This window comes from Spermophilus citellus (assembly GCF_964194105.1).
Source record: "Spermophilus citellus genome assembly, chromosome: 2".
Lineage (NCBI taxonomy): Eukaryota > Metazoa > Chordata > Mammalia > Rodentia > Sciuridae > Spermophilus > Spermophilus citellus.
The window spans coordinates 128,956,726-128,969,736 of NC_138183.1; the positions used below are offsets into that span (position 1 = coordinate 128,956,726).

A 13,011-nucleotide genomic window follows, 5' to 3' on the forward strand; every position below is an offset into this window, starting at 1 on the left:
ATCAACAAATGGGCCAAGGACCTGAACAGACACTTCTCAGAGGATGACATACAATCAATCAATAAGTACATGAAAAAATGCTCACCATCGCTAGCAGTCAGAGAAATGCAAATCAAAACCACCCTAAGATACCATCTCACTCCAGTAAGATTGGCAGCCTTTATGAAGTCCAACAAGAACAAGTGCTGGAGAGGATGCGGGGAAAAGGGTACACTTGTTCATTGTTGGTGGGACTGCAAATTGGTGCAGCCAATTTGGAAAGCAGTATGGAGATTTCTTGGAAAGCTGGGAATGGAACCACCATTTGACCCAGCTATTCCCCTTCTCTGTCTATTCCCTAAAGACCTAATAAGAGCATGCTACAGGGACACTGCTACATCGATGTTCATAGCAGCAGAATTCACGATAGCAAGATTGTGGAACCAACCTAGATGCCCTTTAATAGATGAATGGATAAAAAAAATGTGGCATTTATACACAATGGAGTATTACTCTGCTTTAAAAAATGACAAAATCATAGAATTTGGAGGGAAATGGATGGCATTAGAGCAGATTATGCTAAGTGAAGCTAGCCAATCCTTAAAAAACAAATGCCAAATGACTTCTTTGATATAAGGGGAGTAACCAAGGACAGGGTAGGGACAAAGAGCTTGAGAAGAAGATTAACATTAAACAGGGATGAGAGGTGGGAGGGAAAGGGAGTGAGAAGGGAAATCGCATGGAAATGGAAGGTGATCCTCAGGGTTATACAAAATTACATATAAGAGGAAAGGAGGGGTAAGAGAGGAATAATACAAGAGGAAGAAATGATTTACAGTAGAGGGGGTAGAGAGAGAAAAGGGGAAGGGAGGCGAGGGGAGGGGAAGGGGGATAGTAGAGAATAGGATAGACAGCAGAATATATCAGTCACTAGAATGGCAATATGTAAATCAATGGAAGTGTAACTGAGGTGATACAGCAATCTGTATACGGGATAAAAATGGGAGTTCATAACCCACTTGAATCAAACTGTGAAATATGATATATTAAGAACTATGTAATGTTTTGAACGACCAACAATAAAAAAAATTAGGAACAACCAGTATAAATGATACACAGCATTATAATAAATACCCATAGTTCCTGCAAAAAAAAAATAAAGACAAGAATCATATCATCATCTCACTGGATGCAGAAAAAGCATTTTCCAAATACAACACCCTTTCATGTCCAAAACACTAGAAAAACTAGTGATAGTAGGAAAATACCTCAACATTGTAAAAGCTATCTATGCTAAATCCAAGGTCAACATCATTCTAAATGGAGAAAAATTGAAAGCATTCCCTCTAAGACCTGGAACAAGACAAGGATGCCCTCTTTCATCACTTCTATTCAACATAGTCCTGGAAACTCTAGCTAGAGCAATCAGACAGATAAAAGAAATTAAAGGGATATGAATAGGAAAAGAAGAACTCAAACTATCACCATTTGCAAATGTTTCTATATTTAGAAAATCCAAAAAATTCCAGAAAACTTCTTGAATGAATGAATTTAGCAATGTAGCAGGATATAAAATCAATATCCATCAATCAAAAATGTTCCTATACATCAGTGATGAATCCACTGAAAGAGAAATTAGGAAAACTACCCCATTCACAATAGCCTAAAAAAAAATACTGGGAATCAATCTAACAAAAGAGTTGAAAGACCTCTACAATGCAAACTACAGAACACTAAATAAAAAGATTGAAGAAGACTTTAAAAGATGGAAAGCTCTCCCATTCTTTTGGATAAGCAGAATTAATATTGTCAAAATGGCTATACTACCAAAAACACTATAGAGATTTAATTCAATTCCTATTAAAATTCTAATGACATTCTTCATAGAAATAAAAAAAGCAATCATGAAATTTATTTGGAAAAATAAGAGACCCAGTATAGCCAAAGCAATCGTTATTAAGAAAAGTGATTCAGGAGGCACCACAGTATCAGAATTTAAACTATACTACAGAGCCATAATAATAAAAATGGCATGGTATTGGGACCAAAACAGGCACATAGACCAATGGCACAGAATAGAAAGCACAGAGACAAACCCACATAAATATCTCATACTAAAAAAAAAACACCAAAAACATTCATTGGAGAAAAAATAGCCTATTCAACAAATGGTGCTGGCAAAACTGGAAATCTATATGTAGTAAAATGAAATTAAACCCCTATCTCTCACCCTACTCAAAACTCAACTCAAAGGGTGTGGCGAGCCGCTTCTGCGGACTGTGGTCGCCATTACAAGATGGCGCTGGCCTTGTGGTGGTCTGTGATAAACAACTCCTTCTTTGGGAGAGTTGGCACATGGTTCTTTGACACCCTACGAGAAAGCTCCACGTGGCAGCTTCGCATTGGGTGTTTGGATACTTTATTAAGGCTGGGAGGGGCTTCTGGGAGATTAGAAGAACTCTCGAGAGCTTGAATAAACAGCTGTAAGAAGATTCCCGGTGTTGCGTCTTCCTTGCGGGCAAGGGGGTCGCGACAAGTGGTGCCGAAACCCGGGAAAATCAAAACTTGCAAGTCGTCAGAGGTGGTGCACTGAACAGTCCCGGTAAGTGGGACCCCATAGTCCCGGTGAGTGGGACCCGACAGTCCCGTGGGTGGGACCCGACAGTCCCCGTGGGTGGGACCCGACAGTCCCGGTGAGTGGGACACGATAGTCCCGGTGGGCGGGACCCGATAGTCCCGGTTAGTGGGACCTGCAATCAAAGCGGAGTCAGCTCCTCTACAAAGACAGAGAGAGCCTCATATTTTATTGCAGCTGCACTGTGTACTTTTCTTTTGTTTCTGTGTACTTTCGTTTTGTCCTCTGTATCTGTTCTGTTGCTGTGTCATGGGTGTCACATCTTCAAGCCCGCTTCTTCTGGCACTAGACGGCCTGTTACGTTCCAAAGGCCTGAAAGTGAAACATAGTATCTTACAGAGATTTTTGCAGAAAGTAGATGTTGCTGCACCGTGGTTTGCATATTCGGGCAGCCTTACTATGCCTTGTTGGGATAAATTGGGCAAGGATCTTGACTTTGCTTGTGAGCAGGGCATATTGGAGGGTGGGGTGATTCCCCTTTGGAAGATAGTCCGTAGTTGCCTCACAGATGGCAGATGTCATGACGCACTTGCTAAAGGACAGGAGGTTTTAGAAAAGTTACATGAGGAGAAATCGGAGACAGCAGGCAGTGCGATATCTCAGGAGGATGGGAGTGTGCGGAGCGTGAAACAGGGGAGGAGACGATTATCTCTGACAAAAGGTGAGGTATCTCGGGAGGATGGGAGCGTGCGGAGCGAGAAGCAGGGGAGGAAACGCTTGTATCCAGATCTCAGTGCGCTGCGCACACCCCCATGTGGAAGCGGGTCAGAAGAAGAGGAGGATGAGGAGGAGGAGCTTGGGAGGCTGTCTCGCCAGCTAGGGAGTTTAGCTGCTGGAGAAGGGAACGAAGATAGACCGGGGCTCAAGAAATGTGATCCTCCGGACCCACCGCCGTATGGTGGGGGTGTTTCGGGGAGAGCTTTCCATGCTCAAACATGGAAGGCTGTTAACGCTGAGATGGGTCTTGCTTATCCAGTTTTTCAGGATGAGAATAGGGGAAGATTTTCGGAGCCTTTAGATTTCAAAATTGTGAAGACCCTGGCAGAGTCTGTACGCACTTATGGGGTGGATGCCGCCTTCACATTAACTCAGGTGGAGAGTCTGTCTAGATTCTGTATGACTCCCTCTGATTGGGCTAGCCTTGTTCGGGCTTGTGTTTCTCCGGGCAAGTATTTGGACTGGAGAGCATTTATGCTAGAGGGCGCAATAGAGCAGGCCGCCCAAAACCATGCAGCAGGACATCCTCATTGGGATAAGGACATGCTTTTGGGGCAAGGTAGATTTGCTAATCAACAGACAGGATTCCCTCCTGAGGTATATGATCAAATTAATAACATTTGCATTCGGGCATGGAAGTCACTTCCAAATAGAGGAGAAGTGTCTGGTAATTTGACCAAGATTTTACAAGGCCCTACAGAACCCTTTTCAGATTTCGTAGCAAGGATGGTGGATGCTGCTGGAAAGATTTTTGGGGATCCTGATAGAGCCATGCCCCTTGTTAAGCAATTGGTCTTTGAGCAATGCACCAAGGAATGTAAAGCAGCAATCGCTCCTTATAAGAACAAAGGCATAGAAGTATGGATGAAAGTGTGTAGAGAGATTGGAGGGCCTTTAACTAATGCAGGTCTTGCAGCTGCTGTCCTTCGGATTGCAAAAGGGGGCAATCCTGCCGCCAGAACATGCTTCCATTGTGGTCAACCCGGTCATATCAGACGTGAGTGTCCCAAAAATGTCAATTTTACTGGACCTCCTCACGGTGGCCCTTCCACTGGCCTTCGATCACCGGGATTGTGTCCAAGGTGCAAAAGGGGGAAGCATTGGGCAAAAGAGTGTACATCAGTGAGGGACATCCATGGACAGCTTATTTCAGCTGGGCCAAAAAACGGCCGACGGGGCCCCCGACCCCAGGGCCCGCAAATATATGGGGCAGTGGAGAATGTCACACCCGAACCCGAGACATGGCCATCTCTACGCCATCCCATGAAACGCGGAGAGCCACTACAGGTGCCGCGGGATTGGACCTCTGTTCCACCTCCAGACTCGTGTTAACACCTAAGATGGGAGTCCAATTGGTGGAAACTGAGTTCAAAGGGCCTCTACCACCTGGCACTGTAGGTTTGCTAATTGGACGTGCATCTTCCATTTTGCAAGGTCTTCATGTTTTCCCTGGAGTCATAAGTCCTGATACTGTAGGGATAGTAAAGGTTATGGTGGAAGCTCCAAAAGGCATTGTGTCCATCTCCCCAGGAGATCGGATTGCTCAATTACTGGTTTTGCCTAGTTTACATGATCATTTCCCTGCAGACTCAAAGTCACGGACAGGGAATGAGATTGGTACCACCGGAGGGAATTGTGCTTATTTGTCACTAGATATGAGTAATCGCCCTACTTTGGAATTAAGCATAGAAGGTAAATCAATTGTGGGCTTACTTGATACAGGTGCAGATCGTAGCATCATTGCACTTAAGGACTGGTCTAAGGGATGGCCAGTGCAGACTTCTGATCAATCTCTGAGAGGACTTGGATATGCCCAGGCTCCTCAGGTTAGCTGTAGACATCTTTCCTGGAAGGACCCGGAAGGACATCATGGTACTTTTCAGCCTTATGTACTTAATTTACCTATCTCTTTATGGGGCCGTGACCTGATGAAAGACATGGGGTTCACTCTTAGTAATGACTATTCCCCAGTGTCCCAACAAATTATGCACAATATGGGGTATAGGCCAGGTTTAGGACTAGGAAAACATTTACAGGGACGTAAGCATCCTGTACAAGGTCATCAAAAGCTTGACAGATTTGGTCTGGGTTTTTCCTAGGGGCCGCTGAGGCTCAAATACCCATAACATGGCTCACCGAGGAGCCTGTTTGGGTGCCTCAGTGGCCTCTTCCCTCGGTTAAACTGGCAGCAGCCCATGCTCTAGTTAAAGAACAACTTGACTTGGGTCACATCCAACCCTCTACTTCTCCATGGAATACTCCCATATTTGTCATTAGGAAAAAATCAGGGAAGTGGCGCCTACTGCATGATCTACGAGCGGTTAATGCTCAAATGCAACCTATGGGGCCCATTCAGAGAGGGCTGCCTCTGCTCTCTTCTGTTCCTCAAGGCTGGCACATTATTGTTATTGACATTAAAGACTGTTTCTTTTCTATTCCTTTACATCCTAAAGACTCGCAGCGTTTTGCCTTTACCCTTCCCTCGTGTAACCACGAGGAACCAGATCAAAGGTTTGAGTGGATAGTGTTGCCGCAGGGAATGGCTAATAGTCCCACAATGTGTCAGATGTATGTAGGGAAGACACTTGTGCCCCTCAGACAAAAGTACTCCTCCATCCAGATCATTCATTATATGGATGATGTATTATTGGCTGCTAAATCAGAACAAACAGTTCATGAGGCCTATGACGACCTCGTGAAGTTGTTAGCACAATGTGGGCTGCATATAGCACCTGAAAAGGTTCAAACAGGAGATTCTATTAAGTATTTGGGAGCAACAATTGGGTATGACAAATTACAACCACAAAAAATCACCATACGAACTCAGGATCTTCAAACTCTAAATGATTTTCAGAAACTGCTGGGAGATATTAATTGGATACGAGGATATTTACATATTTCTAATGTTGTACTACAGCCTTTGTATGCTACTCTTAAAGGTGATCCAGATCTTACTTCCCCTCGTAGCCTCACCAAAGAGGCTAGAGCGGCCCTTATGACAGTAGAAGAAGCTATACAACATGCCACTTTATGCAGGCTCCAGAGTGATAAACCTTTTCAATTATGTGTGCTTGCCACTATGCGGCAGCCTACTGGAGTACTATGGCAAGATGGACCTTTGCTATGGATACACCCACATGTATCCCCAGGAAAATCCTTAGAATATTATCCTGATGCTGTTGCAGCATTAGCACTTAAAGGGATTCAACAAAGCATTCAATTTTTCGGACAATCACCTTCTTCTCTTATTATACCCTATACTAAAGCTCAACTTAATGTTTTGTGTGCTACTCTAGATAACTGGGCTATTCTATGTTGTTCGTTTCAAGGGGATATTGATAATCATTACCCTTCTCATCCGTTACTCCATTTTGTTAAGGAACATCCTATTATTTTCCCTAAAGTAACTTCATCCAGTCCAATTCCGGGGGCTGTTAATATTTTTACTGATGGTTCCAAGTCTGGAATGGGAGCTTATGTCATTAATGATTCTCCCCCTGTCCAGCATCAATTTGCTCCTGGAAATCCACAATGGGTAGAACTGCAAATTGTTATTGAGGTGTTTAAACAGTGTTCTTTTCCTTTTAATCTCATTTCGGACTCCATCTATGTGGTGCAAGCACTAAAAATCCTAGAGGCTGTGGGAGCTATTAGTGATGCCCGTAATGTATCTGCTTACTTTAATCAGCTTCGACAGCTTATCTGTAGCCGCACTGCTCCCTTTTATCCAATGCACATCCGGGCTCACACCTCTCTCCCTGGTCCATTATCACAGGGTAATGCCTGTGCGGACTCAGCCACTCGAGGTCAGTTGATCTGTTTGGCTTCCTCCTTAGAAGAGGCTAAATTGTTTCACCAAAATTTCCATGTTAATGCTTTAACACTGCGCAGGCGTTTTTCCATTTCTAGAGCAGATGCTCGGCAGATAGTATTGCACTGTCCCCATTGTGTTACATTTCTTCATCCCCCTACTTATGGAGTGAACCCACGGGGGTTGAAGCCACTGGTTGTCTGGCAAATGGATGTGACACATATACCTGACTTTGGTAACCTCACGTATGTCCATGTTTCTGTTGATACGTGCTCTGGAGTTATTCATGCTTCTGCGTTATCAGGAGAAAAGGCACGTAATGTCATCACTCATTGCCTGGAAGCCTGGGCGGCGTGGGGTGCGCCCACGTCCCTTAAGACTGACAATGGACCTGCTTATACTGGCAGACAATTCACGTCCTTTTGTTCTACTATGGGAGTGCAACTTACTCATGGTCTGCCTTACAATCCTCAAGGACAAGGCATTGTTGAGCGTGCTCATCGCACCTTAAAGGAAACTTTACAAAAACAAAAAGGGGGAATAGGAGCTGGACATACTCCTAAAGAATGCTTGTCCTTAGCTCTCTTTACTATTAATTTTTTGAATTTGGATATTCATGGTCGCTCTGCGGCCGATAGACATGTGTTCCCTCAGCCCTCTGTGATTGGCTATGTTAAGTGGAAAGATGTTCTTACGGGCCAATGGAACGGCCCCGACCCCGTGCTGACATGGGCACGAGGATCCGTATGTGTTTTTCCCCAGGATCGCACGGAACCATTGTGGGTCCCTGAACGCCTGACAAGAAGAGTCCTGACGCCAGCTACTCAGCAACAAGAATTACCACAGCAATCCCGTGATGAGGATCTTCATTCTGCTGAGTGCTCTGGCTCTGGTGCTGATGCCGATGACACAGACGACACCAATGCAATGGTGGGCGGTGGCACGGGCTTGGCCAATGCCGATGCCGGTTCACGGTAATTCCAGTGTCCTTCCCACTCTTTTCTCTACCTCGTGTGAGATGTCTGCGCCCTGTGCCTCTCCTAGAGGGGACGTGGAACGCATTTACAATCAATCTCAAGTTAATCTCACAGGAGTGTTTTGTTTTAGCCTTGGGAACGCTCATTGTATCCGTCTTAAGACCAAGAATTTGACTAACTGGGACAATCCATTGCAGTCCAGTCAAGTCTCAGGGAGCATTCTCAGTACTGTATTGGGCCAAGTAGTCTCAGGGGAACAATCAGGCTCAGGAACCTCCGTAAATAGCTCTGCTTTAACCATAACTACCTTGGCTAGTATCTCCGAGGTACTAATTCCAATGCCCCCATATTCTAGTGGACTTCCTTATGCCACTCATTTTAAGGCTTCTCCTTACTGTACCCCTAATCTTGGTTTCCCCCCAACATTCACGCCTTGTCAGGATTATTCTTGGGAGAAACGTCAAGTTGCTAAAGGTTTCTCCCTTTCCCCCTCTCTTAAGAGGTATGTTTATGACTTTAGCAACAGTGCCAACTCCTCTACAGGAGTGGGTTGGTCCTGGTTTCAATGGCTGATTTCCAACACAAAGGGGGTTTCAGCTGATATTTCTGCACTGGCTCAATTGCTGGGAGCCACAAGTTGGTTGGCTAATGTTTCTGGCACTGTTTACGAGAGTGAGCGAGGTAGTAGACTCACATCTGTTTCGTTCAACTCTCTGTTGGATAATGCCACATTGCCCCCTGCAGCGGTTTGTGTTCAATCTCCGTTCTTACTCCTTTTGGCTAATGACACCTCGTCAGAAATGCTGGATTGTTTTAATGTTAATTGTTTCTTATCTGAATGTTGGGATGGTTCTTCGGCTGTAGCAGTGGTTATGAAAATTCCAACCTTTGTTCCAATCCCAGTTATTGCGGACCCTGATAAATTCCCCATTGTTGAGCTACTTAGAGTCCGCAGGGATTTTGGAATCACAGCTGCTATAGTGACAGCCGTGGCGGTATCTGCTGCTGCAGCGGTCGCGGCCGGAGTGGCCATGGCCAATCAAGTGCAGACTGCTGCCTCCGTTAATCAAGTTGTTCAACAAACTTCTATGATACTTGAGTCCCAAAATGCAATTAATCAACATATTTTGTCAGGGATCTTAGCTGCCAACCAAAGAATAGATTTACTCCAAGCTCAGGTAGAAGAATTGGCTGATTTGGTGCTTTTGGGCTGTGTTGATCAACGTGCACATTTATGCATAACCTCTGTCAGATTTAATGATTCCAGGAATGCCTCCCGTATCATCGGAGAATACTTGGCCGGAAATTGGTCCATGGCAGCGGAAGACATGATCCAGTCTCAACTAACCCAGATAGCTGTCTTGAATAGTACCCACGTTGATCCCATAACGTTGGGTCAATTCACTGATTGGATATCTTCTGCCTTTTCCTTTTTTAAAGAGTGGGTGGGGGTAGGCATTTTTGGCGCAATGTGTTGCTTCGGTATGGTTCTCTGCTTGTGGTTTCTCTGCCGCCTTAAGGCCCGCAATGCTCGCGATAAAGCTATGATTATACAAGCACTTGCAGCTTTGGAAACTGGCAACTCACCTCAAGTTTGGCTTGCACAAATTAAACAGTAAACCTTTGACATGGTCGTTGCACCCCAAGTTTTACGGACATTGCACTGGGAACGACATGTCCTTCCTTGTTATTCTCCTAGTGTTGGAAAGCCCTTGCACTCTGCCGGCTTTACTGCCATTGCACACAGATGGGTTTCCACGCTAGTACTTTTCTATCGCTCTATGACCCGTGCCTTTCTTTTAGGGTGTTGCCAACTTGTTTGTCGTTGTATTTCTATACAGCCACAGTTCAGCCTCAGAGACCTAATCATGACTGGCTGAGTAGATACCATTAAACGCCTTGGCAACAACGAGCTGATCTTGTAGTACCCAGAGACGGGCAACTTTCACGCTTGCACTGCAACCTAAGACAGGGGAATGGGGCCTCCCCAAAGACGGGTAAGCAATGTAAGGGCAGTGAACGACCTAAGACAGGGGCTACTTGATTCCCTTTGACGTGCTATAAACAGAAGGAAAAAACTGCTGGCAGTGGATTCCCCCCGGCCCCCAGGGCTTGGATCCAGCCCTGATTTGTATGCACGTCAAGGAGGCCAGCTCACAGGGCCTTAACAGCTTTGTGGTGTCTGTTTTCATATTCAGCCAATAACGGTCATGTGGGAACGTCCTGACCTGCTTGGGTCTGATGAGGTTCCTGGTTGAAGGCTTCGTATGAGTAATGGCGATTCACCTCTACTCTTGCCTGTTTTGTTTTTAGTAAACGAAAGGGGGAACTGTGGCGAGCCGCTTCTGCGGACTGTGGTCGCCATTACAAGATGGCGCTGGCCTTGTGGTGGTCTGTGATAAACAACTCCTTCTTTGGGAGAGTTGGCACATGGTTCTTTGACACCCTACGAGAAAGCTCCACGTGGCAGCTTCGCATTGGGTGTTTGGATACTTTATTAAGGCTGGGAGGGGCTTCTGGGAGATTAGAAGAACTCTCGAGAGCTTGAATAAACAGCTGTAAGAAGATTCCCGGTGTTGCGTCTTCCTTGCGGGCAAGGGGGTCGCGACAAAAGGGGATCAAAAGACTTAGACACTAGAACAGAGACCCTATTTCTAGTAGAAGAAAAAGGAGGACCAAATCTTCACCATGTCGACTTAGGAACTGACTTCCTTAACAAGACTCCTAAAGCACAAGAAATAAAATTAAGAATCAATAAATGGGTTGGATTCAAACTAAAAAGATTCTTCTCAGCAAAGGAAGCAATCAATAATATGAAGAGAGGGCCTACAGAATGGGAGAAAATCTTTACCACATTCACCTCAGATACAGCACTAATCTCTAGGATATGTAAAGAACTCAAAAACCTCAACACCAAAAAAAGCAAATAACCCAGTCAATAAATGGGCTAAGAGACTGAACAGACACTTCACAAAAAAAGAAAAACGATCTGAAATACAATATAAAAAAATGTTCATTATCTTTAGCAATTAGAGGAATGCAAATCAAAACTACTCTAATATTTCATTTCACTCCAATCAGAATGACAATTATCAAGAATACAAGCAACAGTGTTGGTGAGGGTGTGGGAAAAAAGGTACACTCATACATTGCTGGTGGGACTGCAAATTGGTGCAACCACTCTGGAAAGCAGTGTGGAGATTCCTCAGATAACTTGGAATGGAATCACCATTTGACCCAGCTATCCCACTCCTCAGTTTATACCCAAAGGATTTAAAATCAGCATACTACAGGGACACAGCCACAACAATGTTTATAGCAGCACAGTTCACAATAGCTAAACTGTGGAACCATCCTAGATGCCCTTCAGTAGATGAGTGGATAAAGAAAATGTGGTATATATACACAATGGAATATTGCTCAGCCTTAAAGAAAAATGAAATTATGGCATTTGCAGGTAAATGGATGGGATGGAGCTGGAGAATATCATGCTAAGCGAAAAAAGCCAACCCCCATAAAACAAAACCTGAATGTTTTCTCTGATATGAGGATGCTAATTCACAATAAGTGGGGGGCGGTGGTGGGAAAAATAGAGGTATTTTGTACTAGGCAGAGGGGAGTGTAGAGAGGGGAGAGGGTATGAGGGGAGGAAGGATAGTAGAATGAATTGGACATTGGACCCATGTACATACATGATTACATGACTGGTATAATTCTACATCATACACAACCAGAAGAATGAGAAGTTCTACTCCATTTATGTATGATGTGTCAAAATATGTCCTACTGTCATGTATAATTAATTAGAACAAGTAAAAAAAGTAAAGAAACTTTTGCGTTTTGAAAGATACACTTGAGCAAATAAAAAAGACAAACCCGACTAGGAAAAAATACCATACATATGGTATTATATATGATATGTACATAATATTTTCTTATATATGAAAAACCTATATATACAATATAAAAAGAACTCTCATAATTTAATAAATAATAACAGAAGGATTTAATAAAAAAGTGGGTAAAAGATTTGAATGACATTTCACCAAAGAAGATATGTTAATGACTAATAATCACATGTAAATAATCCACCTAATCACTCATCAAACTAAAGGCAAACTAAAACCACAAATAGGACAAGAAGTGGGGGGCTGGAGGTGTCTGCACAGAGGATGACAGTCTGAGACATCATTGCCAAACTGGGAACTGGAGTGATAGTCGAGACTGACCCCCAGACTGTGCAGGACCTCACCTCAGTGGTGCAGACAGTCCTGCAGCAGATGCATGATGAATTTTAGACCATGTCTGACCAGATCATTGGAAGACTTGATGAAATGATGATCTCGAGAAAAATATTACAGACCTCCTGACACAGGCAGGGGTGGAAGAACTTCAAGGCAAAAACAAGATACCTGCTACACAAGAGAGTTGAAGGTTGCTAATTACCCCGAATACCATATTTTTAAGCCAAGAGAAGACTGAATGGCTTTTTACAATTTTTTTTTGCAACTAAGAGTAGACAGGTTTTTATACTATAGTGCATTCTTTTCATATATTATCTAATTAGTTTTTAGAGTGATTTTTTTCCCCTAAGTTTCTCAAACATGGTATCTTCCCATCTTGGAACTTGGTCAATTGTGCTCTTAATATTAAACACTAGAATTTAGGTAGTTCCTGCATAAAATTGTCAAAAATTTTAGTGTATTTTGTGAAGTCATTTTTTTTCTGCCATTCTTTTGTAGTAGCTGCTGTTTGAAAAAAAAAGGTTGCTGAATAATTTTTTTTATTAAATAAGTAATAAATCCTTCATTTTTTGTGGGACTTGATGGAGTAAAAAAATATTTGCAGAGTTCAGATTCTTTTATTTTCAGCACTATGTGACTATTGCTCTA

The 13,011-nt window shown here is 43.6% G+C and overlaps 1 pseudogene across 1 annotated transcript in view; it reads left to right on the forward strand.

Moving 5' to 3' along the window:
* LOC308641566 (heat shock factor-binding protein 1-like) overlaps positions 1-12,551 on the forward strand; it is a 145,090-nt pseudogene extending 132,539 nt beyond the window's left edge. Inside the window, exon 2 of the transcript in view lies at positions 12,332-12,551. The product of the transcript in view is annotated as a heat shock factor-binding protein 1-like (transcript). The remainder of the gene's footprint in view (positions 1-12,331) is intronic.
* Positions 12,552-13,011: the final 460 nt, after the last annotated feature.